Below are 13,278 nucleotides of genomic sequence, written 5' to 3' on the forward strand. Positions count from 1 at the left end.
CCTGCTGCACCTGCATGCCAACCTTCAATGTCTTCACTAATCTTTTCCTCTTCACATATCTATAGAAGCTTTTGCAGTCAGTATTTATGTTCCCTACAAGCTTACTTTCATATTCTATTTTTTCCCTCCTAATTGAACCCTTTGTCCTCCTCTGCTGAACTCTAAATTTCTCCCAGTCCTCAGGTTTGCTGCAGGAAGGTACTTTGACCTGTAGGTCCTGACTCCGTTTGAGGAATACGTCTCGGCCCTGATGGGCGTTCAAGTTGGTACCTTGGCGGTAGGTGAGGCTAACCCCCGTGGGGACAGTGACGGTATGTTGAGTTCCTTTGCAACATCCGCCCGAACACTTAGTACTGACACCACAATCCTTCAGCTCTTTCCATGAGACTGGCATTTTCGAATGCATTTACCATTCCTGGCGCCATCCCCTGCAGGTAAACACACTTCTCAGGCTTTGTGCTTTCAGATGATGAGTCAGACGGCCAGGTTCCTGCATGTCAGCCTTCCACTGCAGCTAACGGTGGAGAGGATGAGGAGGCGGAGGCCACCACTCTGGACGTGACAGAGGATCCAGTGTCCTGATAGAGCGGGGCCAGCTGCTTTTTGTGGAAAGTGTGGTCGGGGAGATGGAGGTGGGTGATGCTCCAGGACCCAGTGGCCTGCAGCAACACCACGGGGGAGGGGAGATCAGGGGGCCTGCTCCCCGGAAGTTGAGTGCGTGCCTGAGTGATGCTCCGCAGCACTCTGATGATCAGGCCGACTTAGAGGATCTCACCAGACAGTCATTGTTGATGCACAGCAATCTAGTGGGTGTTTTGTCAAGGGTGCCCGAGAGTATCGATGTACTTGCTTTAGTGGAGGCCGCCTCAACAGTTGCATTTGTGTCTCCGCAGCCCATTGAGTTGATTCTTCATAGTTACCTACGAATGTTGGATGCTTCAAGCGACCATGGGGTCCCAGTCATGGTGGCACGTGCTATGGCTGACATGGCAGTAGCCATTGAGCACCAGGCTGATGCTATGGTAGGCCTTCAGACTGTCATGTCCTTTGTGCATGGTGGCATAGTGGTGGACTGCAATCGCAGTCTGCCTGATGCAGAGTCAATTTGAATCCACACAGGACTAACCACTGCCAGCATGTCTGGGGCCCCATCAGTTGCGCAGGGAACTAAAGTTGGCGAAGCACGGCAGCAATCTGTGCTCAGCCAGGTAGCTCCAGATGCTGAGACTCTGCCCTGGGGGAGTAGCAGTGTATCGGGCCTCTGGGAACATGATATCCTCTCTCAGGACGACATCATTCAGCGATTGCCCCTGCCACTCTCTGAAACCCACCCACCACAGAGTGCTACCACCCATGCTGAGCTGATGCAGTCCACAGCCGACCCTTCCAGGGACTGAGGTGGTGTGGAATGTACAGCCATCAGCTGTGGCAGTGGCACCAACACAGCGACCTTCTACAAGCGTTGCTGCAGGCACTGAGACTCCATTGAGGAAAAGCAGTAAGCCTGGGAGGGGGGAGAAGGGAAGGCATGGGAAAGCACTGTGAAAGAGCCGGTAAATATGTATGTGCTAGTGGCCAGAAATGGTCGCCTTGCTCTAATGTGAACTAATGTAAATAGTTGCAGTTGGATGAGCCAATACAGGATTGTGTGATGCTGCCCAGAGATGCTGTCCTTGTTCCATGATGACGTAATGTGAATAGTTGCACGTGCATGTGGATGATAATGTTTCAAGGGGACTGGTTTCAATTATTGTTTGCTGTGGATGATGGCGTGCTTTCGTGCTTCTTTACAGTAGACTATGGTGTAATTGTACAGTCACCTGAGAACACACTTTTAGAGTGGAAGCAAGTCTTCCTTGATAATGATGATGGTGTTTTCTGTCAATTAAAATTTGTTTCATTTGTCACAATCTTGTGTTGCCATTTGTATGCATGGAGGCTTGGTGGGTGGGGCACGATGTCTTCAGCAGATGGCCAGGTGAAGAGGGTGGCCAGGTGAGGCAGGTCCCGCAATGCCAGATAAGTACAATGGATGGCCCCCTGAACCATGGGGAAGCCCGCTATCCTGGCGAAGTCACGGCAGCGCTCATCCAGGTCTTCCCTGGACATGCTGAACTTGACGTATTCCATTCGTTTGCTGTACAGAGCATCAGTAACCTGGCAGCAACGTACTGCAAACTGCGAGATGTTGCATATATCGCCTACAGATGACTGGAATGAGCCGGTAGCATTGAAGTTGAGTGCTGCTGTCACTTTCACTGCCACTGACAGCGAGGTCCTGGTGCCGATGTCAGCTGCCAGGTATATTTGCAGAAGTCTGTAAAGCTCCGTGACCACCTCCTTGCGGTGCTTCAGCCTTCTTAAGCAGTGCTCATCAGACATCTCAAGATAAGAGTAATGCGCACGGTAAAGCCTGTGTCTGTATGGCCCCCTGCCCCGCTGTCTGGGGTGTCTCCTCTGGGGAGGATCCACATTTGCCCTAAGCTGTCTCTGCAGCCGCGCCTTTCAAGTCGTCACCGCAGGACGATGTGGTGTGCCATCACTGTCCCCATAACTTTGCAGAGGTCACAGCGAAATTCAACATTCACATTTTTCCGATATGGAACCCAATGTGTCCCAGATACAAGTAGTCAATCTGACAAGTCAACAGCAGTGCGACCCTACTGTCCGTACGACCATCAAACGCAGCACTGACCTCTGATACCTCTGAGCCCCGGCTGCAACTCCCTTTAAGTAACGCCCCGGATTTGTTTCTCCACCTTTTGCAGTCCAGCTTTTTCAGGCATCATGGACGGCAGCCGTTAAGTGAGGCAGCAAAAGTGAATGTGGCAAGAAGGGTGCCAAGGAGGTGTTGCACAGGTACTGACGTCATGATTTCCATGGCATTGGCGGCAGTACGTTCCGTTTTATTGCTCTTAAAAAATTACCACCGAATTTCGCGTCAGGCATGAACAGCACTGAGTGCCACTCCCAACTGCCTAACTCCCAGTTAACAACTAGCATCGGTATCATCAGCAGGCGTTAGCAACTGAATTTCAACCCCTTCGTTTTTACCAGAAGAATTCACTCGAGTACCAATGAAAGTGTCTGTTTATATATTCAATTATTATTTGTATGTACATTAAAAACAGTTATGAATTTAAGAAGCCCAGGATTCTTCTGGAACTTATGATTACATTTTTATGCATAATGTATCAGTTAACCTTAAAATAAAACTGTTCTCTTCAAAAGTCATTAATTACCCAAGTGCTGCTGCATTCATTGAACAAATGTGCTCAATAAGATGGGCAGACGTATCTTTGGTTTTACATTTCAAAGATCAAATGATAAAAGGGTTTAGATAAACAGACAATTTGTGCACAGTAAACAGAGGAGCTGAGCATCAGAAAACAAAGAACCTTTTTGTCTGCTCGAACTGACAGTTCTCTTATATCAAAGGCAAGATGATCCAGTAAAACAAAAAGATTTATCTTTGAGAAGGTAGGGAGATGAGGGCTACTTCTGGAATTGGTGAAATCACACAATGCAGAACAAATACATGGAGATTATCATATCTATGCAGGTAGCAAGGACTATGTGAAAACAGTGCTGTAAATGGAAACAGTTTTTTTGCTTTCAATTTGATTGGACCCACATTCTATAATACAAGAGCTACTGTAGTAATCTATCATGTGCATCCTACAAATCTTTTTGCTGTGCTCTCGAGGGCTTGTTTAAAATTGCATCATTGCATAAGCACAACCACTGGGAAGGATGAGGGAAATGTTCCCCTTCCAATTTTTTTTGACATGGGTTATGTCCTCTCTCTTCCTCTGTTCTAAGTCCCTCCTTATAAATGGCAGTGCCTTTGTAACTTTGCAATCAATTGACAGAGGGAAGTGTTCAATAAATACAATATTGTTCATTTTCATATGTCTTACTTCCTATTCGAATTGTTTCTTCAAAGGTGGATATGTTAAGGCAGAACAACAACAACGACTTCCGGTGATGAGGAATAGCTTTACATAGGATTAAATAGGATATACAGCACAGAAACAGGCCATTCGGCCCAACCAGTCAATGCCAGCGTTTATGCTCCACTCGAGCCTCCTCCCGTCTTTCCTCATCCAACTCTATCAGCATAACCCTCTGTTATGTAATTAACCCCTGGCAATCTGTATCACACCACCACCAGAGGGCCTACCTGTTGCAGTCCCCAAAGGATCCCAGCATCCCTTGGGAGCACTGTATATAAGCAGGCCTCCCATGCTGCACCTGCACTCTGGAGTCTAATTAAAGGAGCTAAGGTCACACTTACTCATTGCATACAATATTCAGTTTCATCCTTTATTGTGAGCATAATAATTGGCGGTGAGGTAACGAACAACCGAGCGAAAATGCAAAGAACTGTTGGTATCCTGGAGAAGTTCTCAGAAGGGGACGATTGGCAGGCCTTCGTTGAGAGATTCGACCAATACTTCGTGGCCAACGAGCTGGAAGGGGACGAGAACGCTACCAAACACAGGGCGACCCTCCTTACCGTCTGTGAACAACCTATGGCCTCATGAAGAATCTTCTAGCTCCGGTAAAACCAACAACAAAATCCTATAAAGAATTGTGTACGCTGGTCCGGGAGCACCTAAATCCGAAGGAAAGCATTTTGATGGCAAGGTATCGGTTCTACACGTGTCAACAGTCGGAGGGCCAGGAAGTGGTGAGATACTTCGCTGAACTAAGGCGCCTTGCAGGACATTGCGAATTTGATGGATTCCTTGAACAAATGGTAAGAGACTTTTTTGTGCTTGGCGTTGGCCTTGAGGTAATCCTTTGCAAACTATTGACTGTTGAAACACCGAATCTGAGCAAAGCCATAACGATAGCCCAGGCATTTATGTCCACCAGCGACAACACCAAGCAAATTTCGCAGCATAAAGAGGTTTCAGCTAGTACTGTGCACGAAGTAACATCGTTTTCAAGCAGGAATATACATGGCAGAACGTACACGCCAGCTGCTGCATGACCTCAGATGACCCAGAGTCCGCCATCAATCGTTAATGCGAGGCAGTTAACACCTTGTTGGCGCTGTGGAGGTGATCATCGGGCCTATCAATGCCGCTTCAAGCACTATGCGTGCAACGGCTGCAGAACAATGGGACACCTCCTGCGAATGTGCTGGCGAGCTGCAAACACTGCAAACCACCATGTTGCAGAGGAAGATTGATCCATGGTGGATCAGGTTGAACTAGAGACTCGAACCGAGGAGGCAGAAGTGTACGGGTACACACCTTCACCACGAAATGTCCACCGATTATGTTAAAAGTTGAACTGAATGGAATTGCAGTATCCATGGAACTGGACTTGGGTGCGAGTCAGTCCATAATGAGCAAAAAGGCCTTTGACAGGCTGTGGTGCAACAAGGCACACAGGCCCAAGCTCAGCTGTATTCACACCAAGCTAAGAACTTATACCAATGAACTGATCTCTGTAATTGGCAGTACAGAAGTCAAAGTCTCCTATGATGGAGCAGTGCATGAACTGCCACTATGGATTGTGCCAGGGGATGGCCCCACACTGTTCGGCAGAAGCTAGCTGGGAAAAATCCGCTGGAACTGGGACAACATCTGAGTGCTTTTGTCTGTCGACGACGCCTCATGTGCCCAGGTTCTGAGCAGATTTCCATTGTTGTTCGAGCCAGGCATTGGAAGTTTCTCGTGGGCGAAAGTGCAGATCCACTTGGTTCCCGGTACACGACCCATCCACCACAAGGCACGGGTGGTACCATATATGATGCGAGAGAAAGTGGAAATTAAGCTGGACAGGCTGCAGTGAGAAGGCATCATCGCTCCGGTGGAATTCAACGAGTGGGCCAGTCTGATTGTCCCGGTACTCAAAGGTGACGGCACGGTCAGAATTTGTGGGGACTATAAAGTAATGATTAACTGTTTTTTGCGACAGGACCAGTATCCGCTACCCAAGGCAGACAACCTATTTGCGACCCTGGCTGGAGTGAAGACGTTCACCAAGTTGGACCTGACCTCTGCCTACGTGACACAGGAGCTGGAGGAATCTTCGAAAGACCTCACTTGCATCAATATGCACAAAGATCTGTTCATCGATAACAGATGCCTGTTCGGGATTCGTTCGGCCGTGGCAATTTTCCAACAGAACATGGAGAGCCTGCTAAAGTCGGTTCTACGCACCATGGTTTTCCAGGATGACATACTGGTCACAGGTTGGGACACTATCGAACACTTGAAAAATCTGGAAGAGTTCTAAGTCGGCTAGATCGTGTGGGACTCAGGTTGAAACGCTCGAAGTGTGTTTTCCTGGCGCCAGAGGTCGAGTTCTTGGGAAGAAGAATTGCAGCAGACGGCATCAGACCCACCGACGCCAAGATGGAGGCCATCAAGTACGCGCCGAGACCACAGAACGTGATGGAGCTGTGGTCGTTCCTGGGACTCCTCAACTATTTCGGCAATTTCCTACCCGGGTTAAGGACCTTGCTAGAACCCCTACATGTGCTACTGCGCAAGAGAGATGACTGGGTATGGGGGAATTCACAAGAGGCTGCCTTTGAGAAAGCCAGAAATCTGTTATGTTCCAGCAAATTGCTTGTTCTGTATAACCCATGTAAACGATTAATGCTAGCTTGCGATGCGTTGGCATACGGGATCGGGTGTGTGTTACAACAGGCTAATGGATCAGGGATTTTGCAACCGGTCGCCTATGCGTCCAGGAGTTTGTCCAAAGCCGAAAGAGCCTACAGCATGATTGAAAAAGAAGCTCTGTTGTGCGTTTAAGGGGTGAAAAAAATGCACCAGTATTTGTTTAGTCTCAAGTTTGAGCTAGAAACTGACCATAAGCCGCTCATATTGCTATTCTCAGAGAGCAAAGGGATTAACACCAATGCCTCTGCCCGCATTCAAAGATGGGCGCTCATGCTGTCGGCATACAACTATGTAATCCGCCACAGACCGGGCACAGAGAACTGCGCTGATGCTCTGTCGGCTACCATTGCCCATCACCAGGGTAGAAATGGCACAGCCTGCGGACTTTCTCATGGTAATGGATGCATTCGAAAAAGAAATGTCACCCATTATGGCCCGCCAGAACAGGACCTGGACCAGCCAGGATCCTTTACTGTCCCTGGTAAAAAACTGTGTCCTCCATGGGAGCTGGTCCAATGGCGATGCAGGAAGAGATTAAGCCGTTCCACAGGCACAAAGACAAAATGTCCTTACAGGCGGACTGTTTTTTGTGGGGAAATCGCGTGGTCTTGCCCAAGAAAAGCAGAGAAACGTTCACACGCGACCTACACTGCACCCACCCAGGCATTGTAATGATGAAAGCCATAGCCAGATCCCATGTGTGGTGGCCTGGCATTGACTCAGATTTAGAGTCATGCGTATGCCAGTGCAACATTTGCTCTGAACTGAGCAATGCGCCCAGAGGTACCGCTAAGTTTGTGGTCGTGGCCTTCCAAATGGTGGTCTAGGATCCAAGTGGACTATGCGGGCCCATTTCTAGGCAAAATGTTCTTGGTTGTTGTGGATGCTTATTCAAAATGGATTGAATGTGTAATAATGTCTGTTAGCACGTCCACTGCCACCATCGAAAGTCTACGAGCCATGTTTGCCACTCACGGCCTGCCTGATGTCCTCGTCAGCGACAATGTGCTGTGTTTTACCAGTGCTGAATTCAAGGAATTCATGACCCGCAATGAGATCAAGCACGTCACATCTGCCCCGTTCAAGCCTGCATCCAATGGCCAGGCAGAATGGGCATTTCAAACCATCAAGCAAAGCTTGAAACATGTGTCAGAAGGCTCCCTGCAGACCCGACTATCCCAAGTTCTGCTCAGCTATGCACCAGACCCCACTCGCTCACCGGGGTTCCCCCAGCTGAGCTGCTCATGAAAAGGGCGCTCAAAACAAGGCTCTCTCTCGTCCATGATCACGTCAAGGGCAGGCGGCATCAACAAAGCATGTACCATGATCACACAAATTTGTCACGCGATATTGAGGTCAATGACCCTGTGTTTGTACTCAATTATGGACATGGTCCCAAATGGCTTGCTGGCACGGTCATAGCCAAAGAAGGGAGTAGGGTGTTTCAGGTCAAATTGGCCAATGGACTAACGTGCAGAAAGCATTTGGACCAAACCAAATTGTGGTTCACTAACAGCTACGAGCAACCCGAAGAGGACACCACCAACTTCGACCCTCCAACAGACACACAAGTGGCAACCGACATCACGGTTGACCACAAAGCCGAACTCACCATCCCCAGTAGGCCAGCTGCCCAGCAGCTCAGTGAAGAACCAACCAACTCACCCACACCTGCATTTGTACCGAGACAATCAACAAGGGAGCGAAAAGCTCCAGATCGTCTCACCCTGTAAATAAGTGTACTATTGACTTTACAAGGGAGTGATGTTATGTATTTAACCCTTGGCAACCTGTATCACACCACCACCAGAGGGCCTACCTGTTGGAGACCCAAGGGATCCCAGCATCCCTTGGGAGCACTGTATAAAAGCAGGCCTCCTACGCTGTACCTGCACTCTGGAGTCTAATTAAAGGAGCTAAGGTCACACTTACTCATTGCATACAATACTCAGTTTCATCCTTTATTGTGAGCATAACACCCTCTATTCCCTTCTCCCTCATATGCTTATCTAACCGCCCCATAAATGCATCTGTACTATTCACTTCAACCAATCCCTTGTGGTAGCGAATTCCACATTCTCAATACTCTCTGGGTAAAGAGGTTCCTTTTGCATTCCCTAATTGATATCTTGGTGACTGTCCTATATTGACAACCTCTAGGTATGCTGTTCCCCACAAGTGGAAACTTTGACACTGAAATGGTAGCCTCTTCGGATGCGTACGATGTGCGCACACGCCCGATGAGGCCCCGCAAATTCCGGGTTCAGGCCCGCAAAGCAACTTCTATTAATTTTTTTTAAGTGAAGTGATGTTTTAATTTATGTTTTTGTTTTATGTGATTTTAGAGGTATTCTCATTGATAGTAATGGGAGCTCGAAGCTCCCATTATTATGAATGAGAATACTACATTGTGATTGGTGGTCCAGGCCTGCTAGCACCATCGGAGCAGGCCGGGAAGCGGAACGGAGCAACGTGACAGCATACCACTCCAGGGAGCAGCACATGCTGGAGCAGGAGAGCAACGGCAGTGAAAAGGGACATCATCAAGGTCCAGGTCGGTGATTGGAGCGTGGGTAGGTACTGCAGGAACTGCGAGGTCGGGGTGAAGGAGCGGCGAGAGATGGGATTGGAATGTGATCAGGGCCCAGGAGAGGCGTGTGTTCGGGGCCTAGAAGAGGCAAGGGTGCAGGGGCAGCACGGGCCAGCCTACACTGCAATATGTGTGCGCACTAGGTCCATGCAGCAGAGCTGCTCTCCAGTCATCTTGGTTAACCCTTGCTATTGGACCAAGACCTAGCTCTGTCAAGGACGTGTGGTGGCTGATGTGAAATGTTCACCACACGTTAAAAAAATCCAAGCACAGACATCTTCCACCCTTCAAGATTTAGTTCGGACCTGGAATTTTAGGTCCTTCATTGAAACACCTGGGAACTTTTTGACGTGGAAGCAGGTCATCCTCGATTCGAGGGAGCGCCTATGATGTTGATGATTATCCCAGGATGCATATACGCTCCTGGAATACGTGGGTCTCTGCGCTGGGCTGAGCATCTAGGCCTCAGAATGCAAGTGTTCGTTCATCCGGGACCACCAGATACGTTCATTAAAAATTTTCGGTCAGAGGCATCCGACCGCAATTTTTGGCCCATTCTCTCTCTATCTACTCTATCAAAACGTTTCAGAATTTTAAAAACTTCTATTAGTCCCCTCAGCCTTCTCTTTTTAAAAGAAAAGAGATCCAGCCTATTAATCCTTTCCTGATAGGTATACCCTCGCTTTTCTGGTATCATTCTTGTAAATCTTCTCTGCACCCTCTCAAGTGCCTCCATACCCTTTTTAGAATATGGCGACCAGAACTGTACGCAGTACTTCAAGTGGGGTCTAACCAAGGTGCGATACAAGTTTAGCATAACTTCACTACTTTTCAATTCTATCCCTCGAGAAATAAACTCTAGTTCTTGGTTTGCTTTTTTTTACAGCTTTGCTAACCTGTGTTGCAACTTTTACTGATTTGTGAATTTGTACTCCGAGATCCCTTTGGTCGTCTACACCACCTAGACTTGTACCCTCCAAGTAATAAGTGATCTCCTTATTCTTCCTGCCAAAATGTAATACCTCACATTTATCTACGTTGAAATTAATTTGCCAATTCTATGCCCATTCTGCAAGTTTATTCAAGTTTTCTATCCAAAAGGCAGACAAGTCCCCTGGACCTGATGGCTTGCATCCTAGAGTCCTAAAAGAAGTGGCTGCAGAGATAGTGGATGCATTAGTTGTAATCTATCAAAATTCCCTGGATTCTGGGGAGGCCCCAGTGGATTGGAAAACCGCAAATGTAACACCCCTATTTAAAAAAGAAGCAGACAGAAAGCAGGAAACTATAAACCAATTACCCTAACATCTGTCATTGCAAAAATGCGGGAGTCCATTATTAAGGAAACGGTAGCAGGACATTTGGAAAAGCATAATTCAATCAAGCAGAGTCAGCATGGTTTTATGAAAGGGAAATCATGTTTGACAAATTTTCTGGAGGTCTTTGAGGATGTAACGAGCAGGGTGGATAAGGGGGAACCAGTGGATGTGGTGTATTTGGATTTCCAGAAGGCATTTGATAAGGTGCCACATTAAAGGTTACTGCACTAGATAAAAGTTCACGGGGTTGGGGGTAATATATTAGCATGGACTGAGGATTGGCTAACTAACAGAAAACAGAGTGTTTGGATAAACGGGTCATTTTCAGGTTAGAAAACAGTAACTAGTGGGGTGCCACAGGGATCGGTGCTGGGGCCTCAACTATTTACAATCTATATTAATGACTTGGATGAAGAGACCGAGTGTACCGTAGCCAAGTTTGTTGATGATACAAAGATAGGTGGGAAAGCAAATTGTGAGGAGGGCACAAAAAATCTGCAAAGGGATATAGTCAGGCTAAGTGAGTGGGCAACAATTTGGCAGATGGAATATAATGTAGGAAAATGTGGAGTTATCCACTTTGGCAGAAAAAATAGAAAAGCAAATTATTATTTAAATGGAGAAAAATTGCAAAGTGTTGCAGTAAATAGGGACCTGGGGGTCCTTGTGCATGAAACACAAAAAGTTAGTATGCAGATACAGCAAGTAATCAGGAAAGCAAATGGAATGTTGGTCTTTATTGCAAGGGGGATAGAATATAAAAGCAGAGAAGTCCTGCTACAACTGTACAGGGCATTGGTGAGGCCACATTTGGAGTATGGCCTTGTCATTACTAATCAGAGGGACAAGTAAAAGGCATCGTGGCAACACTCTCTCTCCAAACACTGGCATCTGCTTGACTACATCATCGTTCGAGCCAGGGATCGCAAGGATGTGCTCATCACCCGCGCAATGACAGGAGCTGACAACCGCTGGACAGACCACCGCCTAATCCGTTCCGTCAACAACATCAAGATAGCCCCAAAGCGGTGACGGCAGCTGAAGCAGTGCCACAGAAAAATCAACACTGGGGCACTCAAAGACCCAGCTAAGAGAGCCCTCTACAGCCAGCACCTCACTGCTAACCTGGCGACCCTTGATGACCCCGAGATGCAGAAAATGCCCACGGTGCTTGGTCTGCCCTCCAGGCCACCATAACCAGTGCCTGCTAAGAGATGCTCGGTCACTCAACCAGGAAACACCAGGACTGGTTTGATGAGAATGACCAGGAGATCCAAGAGCAAATAAATCGCAAGCGCAGGGCATTTCTGAACCTAAAACAACAACCCAACTGGGGAGCAGCAAAGCAGCTTTACAAATGGTCTAAGGCGGAGGTCCAAAAAAAACCCGCGACCTAAAGAATAGATGGTGGGTGGAGAAAGCACAGGAGATTCAGCAACTGGCCGACAGCCATGATGTGCGAGGATTCAAGGCCACCGCAGTCAAGGCCACCTATGGCCCAAGCACCCAAGGTCTCAGCCCACTGCTGGCCAAGAATGGGGAGACACTCATCAAGGACACCGAGGCATTCAGGACCCGCTGGAAGGAGCACATCGAAGATCTCCTTAACCAAGACTCTGCCTTTGACTCGAGTGTCCTCGACTCCAGCCCGCAGCATGCTACCCGCCACCACCTCAGCAAAACCCCAGCCCTGCATGAGGTAGAAAAGGCCATCCATCAGCTCAAGAACAACAAGGCATCGTGAGTGGATGGAATCGCTGCTGAGGCATTAAAGTATGGTGGAGAGGCACTATTGGCACAAATGCATGACCTAATCTCTCTCATCTGCAAGGAGAAGAGCATGCTGGGATATCTCAGAGATGCAGTAATCGTGACCATCTTTAAAAAAGGGGACAAGTTCGACTGCATCAACTACAGGGGAATCTCCCTGTTATCAGCCACTGGGAAGGTAATGGCTAGAATCCTCCTCAACTGTCTTCTCCCTGTGGCTGAGGAGCTCCTCCCGGGGTCACAGTGTAGATTCCGTCCGCTACGGGGTATAACGGACATAATCGTTACAGCGCGACAGCTGAAAGAGAAATGCAGGGAACAGCACCAACCCTTGTACATTTCCTTCTTTGACCTTACAAAGGCCTTTCACACTGTTAACCGCGAGGGACTATGGAGCATTCTCCTCCGTTTCGGCTGTCCCCAAAAGTTTGTCACCATCCTCTGCCTGCTCCACGACGACATGCAAGCCGTGATTCTGACCAGCGGATCCATCACAGACCCAATCCACGTCCGGACCGGGGTCAAGCAGGGCTGCGTCATCGCCCCAACCCTCTTCTCAATCTTCCTCGCTGCCATGTTCCACCTCACAGTCGACAAGCTCCCCGCTGGAGTGGAACCAAATTAAAGAACCAGTGGGAACCTGTCTAAGACCGTCACATCTTCTGTCGTTGAGCTACAGTAAGCGTACGACGCTTGCGACTGCGCACATTCAGAGGTGAATTCCAAGTCACAGTCAACATTTTCACTGAGGCTTTTGAAAGCATGGGCCTTACACTAAACATCCGTAAAACAAAGGTCCTCCACCAACCTGACCCTGCCACACAGCACTGCCTCCCAGTCATCAAGATCTACGGCGCAGCCCTGGACAACGTGGACCACTTTCCATACCTCGAGAGCCTATTTTCAGCAAGGGCAGACATCGACGACGAGGTTCAGCACCACCTCCAGTGCG

The sequence above is a fragment of the Pristiophorus japonicus genome, chromosome 2 (genome assembly GCF_044704955.1).
Source record: "Pristiophorus japonicus isolate sPriJap1 chromosome 2, sPriJap1.hap1, whole genome shotgun sequence".
NCBI classification, from domain to species: Eukaryota; Metazoa; Chordata; class Chondrichthyes; family Pristiophoridae; genus Pristiophorus; species Pristiophorus japonicus.